The sequence below is a fragment of the Parasteatoda tepidariorum genome, chromosome 8 (assembly GCF_043381705.1).
Source record: "Parasteatoda tepidariorum isolate YZ-2023 chromosome 8, CAS_Ptep_4.0, whole genome shotgun sequence".
Taxonomy (NCBI): Eukaryota; Metazoa; Arthropoda; class Arachnida; order Araneae; family Theridiidae; genus Parasteatoda; species Parasteatoda tepidariorum.
The window spans coordinates 67,646,603-67,659,218 of NC_092211.1; the positions used below are offsets into that span (position 1 = coordinate 67,646,603).

The 12,616-nt window shown below is 27.4% G+C and overlaps 1 protein-coding gene across 1 annotated transcript in view; it reads left to right on the forward strand.

Moving 5' to 3' along the window:
• Positions 1–12,616, forward strand: part of LOC107443610 (uncharacterized) — a 217,288-nt gene that overhangs the window by 98,962 nt on the left and 105,710 nt on the right. The gene's annotated exons all lie outside the window — the stretch shown is intronic.

Here is a 12,616-nt window from a genome sequence, read left to right on the forward strand (position 1 = left end):
TAATGTTTTTTTTTGTTAACAAATATCCGTATATACAACAATTTTATGTTTGAATAAACAATAAATATTACATTTTACTACAAGCAAGGATTTCGAATTACAAAAAAACTATAGTTGAAAGTACTCATGAATAAGTAATAACTAGAATATTGAAATGATTTCTACGCTCATTATTTTGTTTTATTATTTTCGGTAAGCCTTTTTATTTCTTAAACATGCGCAAAAATATATAATCTGCATATGTAGCAAGTAAGGAAAATTTCCATTCAGCTTAATCATTTTATGAATAAATACATTTACAAGCTTGCTTTTTTTGAAAAGAGTTTCAATATTTTTTTTTATGTTTCTCTTAAATACAAGTATACAATGATACAACCTATATTTATTAATAAAATTAAAATATTAATAGCAAAAAAATTGCTTTGTTCGTTTTCCTAAAAATAAACTTCAGAATATATTAAACTAGTTTAAATTTGTTGATCGCAATTGCGAAACAAATTGTTTTCAAACTTTGTTCTTCGAATAAGCTAGAACGTAGGTAATTCATTAATTTTGTATTTCATGTTAAGTACATATTTTTTGTTATGTTTAGTTAAACTTTGAGATACTATGAAAAGATAATTTTTACAACATCCCATGTCTGGAGCTTAACGGTAGGTTTTAAACTAACAAAGCATTTCTAAGGCAGCCCGTTGTGAGCTAAGAGGATTATGGTGGTAAGGCTCCATAATTTCGCAATCAAAGGCATGATTGTCATAATGTGGGCAGCATTGCGAACAAGCCACCTTCATTTCCCAGACAAGCTAGTAACCATCGATCTGAAGGTGAGTAGGCTTCAAGCCATCTCTGAGGAACGAATCCCAGTCCTTCACTTGGATAGTGCCTTTATCCACTGACTTATTAAAGGGTTGACTTCAAAGTTGCAAATTAAATTAAGCTATAGCTACGAAATCAGACACAAAAACGTACTTTCTCTGGATAAATGTATCTCTTTTTGGCTGATCAGGGTTTTCGACCTTCAAAGTATCGGATTATCCACAATCTGGAAACATGGTTCCAGTTTAGTTTAGTCGACAGAGCAATAATTTCATTCATCACTGTTTGCAAATTTGCTATAACTTCAATAAGGTCTTAAATTGTGCAGTCTTTCCGTTCAAGTTAGAATCCTAATACTGTATTATAAAAATTAATGATGATTAATTTGTACTGTAATATGGTTTGACGGAAATATTATTAGTTACAGCTAATTTTAGCTCGTGTTATGTTTCAAATATTGTCGAACAATGGAGTCTTTTGTATTTCTTATCAATCTATAAAAAAATGCTACTTCATGAAAAACGCTCAGAAAATTCGGTTTAACATTGTACCATAATATAAACTAAACTTACTAGAACTTTAATCAGGCTTTAAATTATCCCTTGTTTTCATTCAGTTTGAAATACAGTATAGTTTAACCAAATTTACGAAGCATTAATTTGCATGATAATGGAAAGATTTCGCACAGCACTACGATTTTCCGCTAATGGTATTTGTTCTTCACAGCACAGAAGCGAAATTTCACTACAAATCACATCAACGCTAATCGGTTGAGTATAACGTTAGCGTTATGATTGTCAAACGCTATGTAAAATCTCTCTAATATAGATATTTTGACTTCGTATTAAGGTTGAAACAAATTTGAGGGATATGGTACAAGACGATACATATTTATAACATTAAGCCGAAAATAGCTTCAAAGAAGATGAATTTGTCCTGATACATTGTACAAGAATCCGTTTGTCTTCCGCGGTGAGTTCAAAATTACGAGTGTATGCAGATGAATATTTACCACTTCATATCAATTGCGTGACGTGAAAGATAAAATGAAACATAACTCACTGAGAAAGAAAAAATATAGTTAAAATTACCAGAATATGGTACATTTACCGTGTTTGTGACTCTATGGAAACACCATAACGATCGTCGATTTATACCGATTTGCTTTGGTAATGATTTTGTGAAAATTAGCAACTAAGTATGCTTTTATAATGTGTGTTAGAATTTGGCAAATCTGACAAAAATTAGTTATTTTATCATAATACTTTAGAGCATGGCGGAAAAAAAAACATTTATTCAGTTAAACTTACTTTACAGTTTTGTATTTTTTACTAAATGTGTGGTAATAAGAACTAATTTTGAAAACTGGAATCTCTGATAAACCGGTACCATATGGACGGAAAAATTACGAAACAAACGGTATATTTTCGTTTTATTAACCAGATTTTTTTTCACTTACCATAAATATAAGTTCGGAAATATTACCAGAATTATTTTCTCCGTGAGGGATTTCTCCTTTGCTAATGCAATATCTAACCAGACGAAAGAACTGGAAACAGAATATTTACATTTGTATACACTCCCTTGCAAACTTAACTGGTTTCATCTTACTTTTTTGAATCTATCGCGATAAAGAGAGCATTTAACTTCCCTTTGTGATTTGTATTATGCATTCAAAGGCTAAAGTTGTGAAAAGTGGACATATAAAACTAAGCATAATTCTCGCATTCTTAGTTGAATATTTCTTTTATTGTTCACACTTACTTAGTGCTCTTGAGTTTTTTAATTTATTTTTTTTAATCATGACTTAGAGTTGATGCAAGAAACCCAATAGCAAAACAAAGATAATTTTAATAACCTCTTACGCACGTCCAACCCTTCCAGTTGACAAAGTGACAGTTATTATGGGTACAATTTGTTGATTGTTTGTTCAATGTCATTTATTGTTTTCTTTTTCTTTTCTTTTTTTGGTTTTAGTTTTTAAAGTTCGTAAATAAACACATTGCCTGTCTGTTAAAAATGTTTTTTTTTTTTAAGTTTTTTAGCCTCTTAAAAGTTAAAAAATGCACGATTCAAAGAACATTTTAATTTCATTTCCTTTTTATATCCAAAAGGTTTTACTAAGTTTTCTCTTAAAAATCATTTGGTTAAAAACAAAATAAAAACAACAAAAAACTGGCAAAACATATTTATTCTTAAAGAATTCATCGCTTAAATTATTTTCCTAACTATTAATTATTGAATAAAAATTAATTTTAATCAAATTTGATTCGCATACTGATTAGATTTCTCAGGTATCTTGATTATTAATTATTGTTAATTTATTATTAATTTATTATTAATATATTATTTAATTATTTTTTTTATTAATTTATTATTAATATATTATTTAATTATTTTTTATTATTAATTCATTATTATTTTTAATTCATTATTATTATCAATTAATTATTATTATTATGAATTTATTATAATCATTATCATTAATTTATTATTATCATTAATTTATTATTATTATTATTAATTTACTATTATTTTTAATAATTTATTATTATTATTAGTTTTTACATTAAACGGATGTTTTCATGCAACTCAAATTGGATTATCCATGTCGCTCGACTGAAGAAATTAACAACTTGTAAAAAATAGTGTAGTTAATGGATTGTTATTAATTTTTGCTTGCTGAAAAACATCAAATTTTTTGTCAGAAAAAAAAGATTTAGTAATGAGGACATAAATTGTAAAAAATAGGATTTTAAATAAATTTAAAAAACATTTTTTATTATTTAATCACTAAATTTAACAAACTTCCAAAAAATGTGTGATTTTAAAAATATGTTCACGAAAAACGAAAACATTTAAATCTGAACGTGATTACATTATTTATGATAAATGTAAAAGTTTTTCATGCTTTTATATTTCAATTTTTGTATGAAAAATTGGTTAATGTGAATTTTAGATTATCAACAATTCTTATTAAAAAAACCAAATAAAGTGATGATTTAAAAAATTAAGTAATAAATAATTTTATATGAAGATTTCATGAATCTTTCTTGCTATAAATATAAAAAAATTTCTAAATCATTGCCATCATAAAATTTGATCCACATTACATTAGAACTTTAACGTGCGTTGCAAAAACTAATATTTTTATAATTAAGTCCTTATGCAAAAATTAATTGAAATGATGTTACAATAGAAAATTAGAAACTTGAACTAAAAACAAGGAAAAAAATTCTGATAAAATTAACGCAGTGTATGGTAAAGACAATTCCCTTAAAAAAACATAATTCTGGTAATGTAACTAAAATATACGGTATTTAAACCAACCATATCGGTAAACGTGCAAAACTGAATGGTTAATTCAACTGAATAAATGGTTTTGATGCCATGCTTAAAAGTATAATGATAAAATTACCAAATTCTATCACATTTCAACACGTATTTTAAAATAACATTTTTTTGCAATTTTAAACTCTTAATCAAAGCCATTCAGTAAAAATTACAGTACTTTTTGATGTTACCATAGAGCCAGAAACATAGTAAATATTGCTATATTCTTACACTCTTGACCTCATTGTTTTTTTCTCAGAGTTATAATTTCATTTTGTCAGAATCTACATAAAATATGCATTTCAGATTTTGGCGGCAAAAGATATTTGTAATGTTAATTTTTAAGACGTTAAAATGAAATGCATTTTATTTTATTTAGTAGAATTCAAATTAACAAGGGCTACAAATGAGAGAAGAAAAAAAAACAAATCCCAAGCACTTAAAATTCAAGTGAGAATTTACAATCCCATAAACACATATTATCCTTTATAAAAACTTTTGACTTGTCTGGTCTTACTAGTATGTCCTATATATAGAACCAACTAAATTGGAAGAAGCACACTTATAATGCTGCGGTGTTACTTATTATTGTAATAAGAAAGCAGAATAAAATCGTCTGCGTATCTTAAGAGTTACGGAAATGCGTTTTGGCAACGTGACAGAGTAGGTATAAGAAATTTCCATCATCTTTTTACCCAAAGCGGAAGAAAATGCGTTAAACCTGCTTGGACCGTCTTTTGGAGGAAGGCCAATCCGAAAAAGAATAAAAAATATATATATTAAAACGGAAAAAAAATCTTGGAATTAGTTGACCTTTAAATACCACTCCCAATGAGCTTGTGTATCGTTTGCTCATTTTTCATTTGGTTATTAATAATGGGAAACAATAATTAGGAAAGGGCCAAATATTCTTTTTTGCCCCTTTAAGTAGTAAAAGTGACTCACACGAGCAATTATCTTTATTCAACGAGTGAAATTGTGATATGAACTGTAAAACCTGTAATTATCGGAATTAGTAACACCGGGTGATAATTATTTTTTACATTTTGTTCAATTCAGAACGATGTAGCTCGTTTATTCTATAACTTATAGCATTTAGGATTGAAAAGGAATAAAATAATCACCTATCCATAAATTTGAATACTTTAAATGTTTTGTCTAAAAGCTTTGATTATTTTTTTCACAATTAGAAATTTGATTATTTGTATCATTTATCTGAGTTATTGGAATTAGTAACCCCGGGTAATAATTATTTTTAATTTTTCGACTATGTAGAACTATGCAGCTCATTTGTTATAAAATTTATTGAACATAGTAAATTTGTCCTTAGTTGAATATTTGAATAAGCTTAAAATATTTTGTAAATTTAAAATGTTTGGAATATTTCTAAATAATAACTTAATTAATAATTACATTAAAAATGTCTTTTTGCATTAAAGAGAAGCTTAAGAAAAAATGTAAACTAATACGTTTTCTCAATTGTATTTTCATAACTTTGTTATGATTTCTCACAGCTGGGATTATTCGATATTAATTTTCGTTATCAATAAAAGTGATTTTCCAATATTAGATAAAAAATAAAGGTGAATTTACCTTTCACTCCTGATAGTATTTATTTAGACAGTTTGCATTTGAGATTTGGAGGAAAAATTATTGTTTATTTCAATTTTGAGTCCAAAATTTGTAAAAAGGTTTTAAATTTTCATTTCCATGTTTTCCGTTCTTTGTCCTATCCATTTAATTTCTTCCTAATAAAACAAATTTTATTTTCAATTTTAACTTTTTCCTATGCTCTTTTTCGGAAATAAGCAAAAAACTTGCCAGGTTGCAAGATTAATAAGAAATTTAAAAAATTTTGATTCTACTTACCCTTTGTTTATGCTTTTAACAAATCCCAAGCGAAAGTTTAGTTCATTTATAAAGGAATCTGAAAACAGCAATGGAAAAGATAGTCAACAAGAAAAAAATTCCTGCCGTGTTAGTTAAAAATATTCACCCGATATTAAAACACATCGAAAAAAAATATTATCTAAACTACCAGAATATGGTAAAATTTACCGTGTTTCTGGCTCTTTCGAAACACCAAAATGCACGGTAATTTTCACCGAATCGCTTTGGTAATGGTTTTGTTAAAATAAACCATAAAATATTGCTTTATAATATGAATTAAAATTCCGTAAATATAGTAAAATTTTGTATTTTTATCATGATAAATGTTGATATTCCTTCAGTTTAATGTGACGCTGCGTAGCCATGATTTTAATCATGGCTTCGGAGGTAAGGAGGGATCACCTGGCTGATAAAGTACCAGAACTGAGAAAAAATTATTGTCAAAGCTATCAAAATAAGATAAACTTTACAGAGTTTCTGGCCCTATGGGAACACCATAATATTCCTTAATTTTTACCAAAGAGCTTTGATAATGATTTTGATAAAATTAACAATAAAATATGATTTTATAATCGGTGATAAAAGTTGGTGATAAAATTGGACAATAAGCAAAACAAATTATAAAGAATCATGGTTTTGCACCAACTTTAAATTATTTATTTTTGCATCAAATGTGTTTAAGTCATTTTAAAATCATCATGCAAAATGACTGTTGGCAGAACCAACAAATGGATATCGATAATTAGTGAGGCAAATTATTAATTATTTTGGTTTTGCTCTAAGTATGTTTTTAAAAAAATTTACGTCTGCTTATAAAACCATTTAACAAAAGAAATGTGCAATGTTTGTTTGTTAACCCTCTCAAAAAATATTTGGTCACTGATTCACATGCCTGTTATGAATCAATAGTATGAATATCAATAATTAGGAAAACAAGTTAGTTTTAAATATGGTTTTGCACCCAATGTGTTGAAATTATTTATTACCTTTTTCTGTTTTAAACCATTACATAAAAAGAGAATTGACACAATTAAAAAGATTAATATCAATAATTAGTAAAACAAACAACCACAAATAATTATAGTAAATAATCACAATATTTTTGTAACAAGTATGTTAAAGTTATTTAAATCTGCCAAGCAAAATAAGTATTGACATAACCAGTGTATAGAATATTGATAAATAGTGAACCAAAAAAATAATCATGACTTAGTCCCAATTTCAAACTATTTATTTTTACATCAAGTCTTTTAAAGTTGATGGTTTTTGCATCATGCAAAATAAATGTTGACGTAACTAATGTAATAAACCGATAATTAGTGAAACAAATTATTTATTATTATAGTTTTAGACCAACTGCAAATTATTTAATTTTACACCAAGTCTGTTAAAGTTATTTGAAAACCCCCATATAAAAAGAGTGTTAACGTGACCAATGTAATGAATATCGATAATTATGGTTTTACACGAAATTTAAATTGTTTATTTTTGCACCAAGTTTCTTTAAAATTATTTAAAAACCACTAAATAAAATGAGTGTTGACGTATCCAGTGTATTGAATATTATTAATTACTGAGACACATTAATAATCATGACTTTGTCCCAATTTTAAACTATTTATTTTTACGTTAAGTCTGTTGAAATTGATGGTTTTGTATCATAAAAATAAATTCTGACGTAACCAATGTAATAAACATCGATAATTAGTGAGACAAATTATTTATAATTATGATTTTCTACCAACTTTAATCTTCCACCAAGTCAGTTAAAATTATTTAAAAACCATCAATCAAAATGAGTGTCGGCATTAAAAAAAGTTTAATAAAAGTTATTTGAAAAACCACCATACAAAATGAGTGTTGACATTAATAAAAGTATTATAAAAGTTATTCAAAAAACCATCAATCAAAATGAGTGTCGGCATTAAAAAAAGTTTAATAAAAGTTATTTAAAAAACCACCATTCAAAATGAGTGTTGGCATTAAAAAAAATTTAATAAAAGTTATTTAAAAAAACCACTATTCAAAATGAGTGTTGGCGTTAAAAAAAGTTTAATAAAAGTTATTTAAAAATTACCATTCAAAATGAGTGTTGGCATTAAAAAAAGTTTAATAAAAGTTATTTAAAAAATCACCATACAACATGAGTGTTGGCATTAAAAAAAGTTTAATAAAATTTATTTTAAAAACCACCATGCATTGAGTTGGCATTAAAAAAAGTTTTTTGAAACCACCATATAAAATGAGTGTTGGCATTAAAAAAAGTTTAATAAAATTTTTTTAGAAACCACCATACAAAATGAGTGTTGATGTGACCAATGTAATGAATATCAATAATTAGTGAGAAATTTTACAGCAGTGATATATTTATTTATATCTGCAATCTTTCAAAAAAAAAAGAAAAGAAAAGATACGAATTGCTCGTGTCCATTGTTTTAACTGCTCTCCAAAAAATATTTGGAGTGGGTCAAGGACATTATTATTTAAAGATGAGCGATGCTTCTCAACATCCGTTGTCTTTAGTGAATGATATGCCTTTGGCACGACGCCTGGAGGAGTTGTTCTTCATGCATCTTCGTCAAAAACCTAATAAAAAATTAAAATATCCCATTTTTCCCATTCCTATAACTCAATGAGTAAAAACACATTCTAGATGTATGAAATATTAAAACCGCGTATTACGAAAACCGCTAGCCATCCATGTTTGAAGACTTGTCATAAGTTGGAGAACAAAATAAGCCAAATTTGGCGAAGAGAATACTTTATTTTTGGTGAAAAGTTCACGCTACGTCTTAAATACTTATGTGAAATGAAACAAAAGATCGAATACTTTGTTCTTGTCAAAATGGTAATGATAGTTCGTATTTTTTTTCCTTCTTCTTGTCGCATTTTTTTCCCTAAGAATTTCAAATTTTGGCACACTTGGTTAGAAATATGTATATTAAACAATAAAAAAATAAGGATCTGGTCTACCGCTCCTGCTGAATAAAATGATAAACCAGTAAAGTTTTGTAACAATTTGATACATACGACTTTGAGAAATTAGATTTCAACTATTAAAGAATTATTTCTAACTTTTTTTCTCGGCAAATTTAATCCTTTCTTTAAAAAAAATGAAATGAAATAATAAGAATGTTTCGTATTGAGTTAAATAAATAGTTCTAAATTTTTGACAATGATTAATTTTTGATGCACAAATTTTTCATAAAAAAGTTTTATTTTTAGCCGGAAAGATTCGATATTCGTTGCCTAATAGTGACCTGAATTGTAGATATATATAAAAAGATAATTATTCATCAATTCTTTTAGAACTTTTTGTATGTTCGTGATCATTATTGTCTCACGCTGTATAAATAATAGCAGTGTTAACAACCTAGGAGCCCTCTTACAAAACGTTTAAGTCTGTTAGCTGAATAAACCGCCATCTTTTAATTATTTCTATAGAAAGCATTTTTGAGAAATATCTTAAGTATCATGCAATTTTACGCTTTCTTGTTAGTTTGCAGTCCACATACTAATGGTATTTAATTGCTTTACTGCTTAATTAACTTTTCAATGACTTGTTTTGTTGTTAAACTAAATTTGTTGTTAAATGTAAAATTAACTGCTTTAAATTACTTATTAAGTTATTTTATTGCTTTAGAAGTTACTTAATCTGAATGTATATGTTCCAGGCCATGTAATTACTTAGGTCAGTATTCATAATGCTTAGTTATTATGAATAATGATCATTAAAATTGGGCAATTTGATAAATTTGAATTACTTTACGATAATTTCTCACATTGCCCGGTCATTATAAATGCCGCTATTATTTCTTTGGGCACTTTGATTAATTGACAGCAATGGGACAACCACGTGCGTGTGGTGTGATTCTGGCTGGCCAATGTTCACCGGTGAATGTTGACAATCAAATTAGTCGCTTTGGTAAATGTCCGAAATATTTATTACATCCAATTTGATACTAATTTATTCGTGGATATAATTACATTTATTCGATATTTTAATACTTACTGACGATAGATTAGAACAAACATCAGTGTTTGGAGTATCGGGCAAATATATACCGGGCAATGGTACTTGAATTTAAAAAAACATCAGTGTAGTGTATACCGGGCAAATGTATACCGGGCAGTGGCACTGCACCTTAAAAAACATCACTGTAGGGTATACCGGGCAAATATGTACCGGGCAGTGGCACTTGACCTGAAAAAAACATCAGTATAGGATATACCGGGCAAATGTATACCGGGGAATGGCACTTAACCAGACCTAGTATGTCTAGACCTTTGGTAAATGTCCGAAATATATACTAGGTCTAGTGCCACTTTTGCTATGGCTTGAATATTTAAAAAAAATTAAACAAAGCGTTTGAATCAATTTTAAACTGATACCGAAATTATTGCTTTAAAATTAAAAAAAATAATAATTAAAACTGAGCCAGATAAAGAGTAATTGAAGTAGTTGCTTTATACAGCGCATGTGCGGGAAAAAATTAAAACAGAAATTATCCAGGTGCATCTAAAAGTGGATGAATATCCCAAGACACCCTGTGGCTGTGTGTGACACAAATTTCCCACTTGACTTTTAGCATTATACATAATGACCGGGCAATGTAATAATTGCAACATAATTTATCATTTTGTCATATCCTTTTGGGCACTTTTTAAATTGCCCGGGCATTATAAACAATGCCCAATTATTTACATTGCCCGTGACATATACACATCTTCTGTTTTTCTTTTAATTTAATTTTTTTAAAGATTCAAAATTGAAAAAAAAGCAATTGTAATAAATAAAAGAAAAGTAAATAAATAAAATTGAATAAATAAATTTTAGTGAATCAATTAATTAAATATATGAACATTCTCTGCCTAATATCAAAATACTTTATAGTTTTCATTTTCAGAAAAAGCCATAAAAAGTATATACAAGTATGTTTTATGAAATATTATAAATTTAATTTTGAACACTATCAAACATGTTTATCAATGTTCTTTTTGAAAACTTATTAATCCAGCAAACTCGTGCAATTCATTTTGATTCAAGTCCTTCGCCGTTCAATTCTTTATTTATAAGTTATACAGACTTAAATTTTGTTTATAAAGCAAACTTAATGATAAAATAAATGAAACACCTACACAGAAAAAGAAAATTGGTTAAATTATCGTCCTATATGGTAAAATCATTCCTGGTTTAAAAAAACAATTCTGGTAATAAAACTAAAATAAACGGTATCTAAACCATTCATATGGTAACGGTTTCAGTTCTTAATGTAACGGTATTCCAGAAATTCTGGTTTTTGAAATTATAGTTCTTATTACGACGCATTTAGTACACCGTACTTGATAAGTAAACACAACCATATTTTAATGTTAATTTTATCAAAGCGCTTCGGTAAAAATGACTGTGCTTTTTGGTGTTCCCATAGAGCCAGAAACACGATACATTTTATCATATTCTGGTAGTTTTGACAAAAAAATTTTTTCATTTTATTCATTTTTAGCTACTTATTAAAATTATTCTGATAGAAACTGTTAATTTTTCATTTAATATTCTTTTTATCTTTTAAATCAAAGTATGATATTACAGTCAAACCCCGCTATAGTGAACCTTTAAGGACCGAAATTTCGGTTCACTATAACCGGGAGTTCACTATAAACTTACTACAAGAAATTTTAACTAATTTTTCCGAACTGCTCCCTTCTATTACGCTTTATTTAATAAATGACCAATGAAAAGAAATACAAAAATAATTAAAAATCAATATGTAGTAACAAAAAATGTGTTAACTTTTATTTTTGATTACTCATCGTCTTGCGTACAAAAAATTTAGGGATGAGAAACTCAGATTGAAGAAGCAAACAAGAAAAAATGCTTATTCACTCAATAGAAGGTTTTAAAAATCGGTATGTATATTTTATGTAGAAATTTTAAAACTACCAAAAAAATGAAGAAAAAAATCACTCAAAGACAAAAAAAAGTTCATAATGTCCAATTTCCTCCCCTTTTTTGGTTCACTTTATCCACAAAAAATAATGTTATGTGTGTATAACAAGGCACGGGAGTGAATATTTTGTTCGCTATATCCGGGAGTTCACTCTAAACCATGTTCAATATAACGGGGTTTGACTGTATTAGGGAAAAAAAGCAAATATAAGGAGTCTACATTTATTATTATGAAGAATCTTTCTTTCTATTTATTTTATTATTTTTTTCACTTAATAAAAATCAATTGAGTTTTCATACATGCTGTTAAAAGTCCATTATTAAAAAGATTCTCTGTAACGTTTGCGATGCACGAAACAATCCTAGTAGGCCAAGTAGGAAAAACGTGAACACTAAAGCCTTGCTTCCATTTACCCATTGTATCGCAATATGTAGTTACATTTTATAATGCCTCATAAACAATTCTGCATGCATTCTTTCACCATATCATAGATGTTTTACGTTATACCATTAATAGAAAAATTATATTTTTGTAACCATATTTTACAAATTAATATTAAATGCCTTGAAATCAACCATTAAACTTTGCAAATAATTCCTAATTGGAAAAACTTTCCTTTAGTTGTAGAA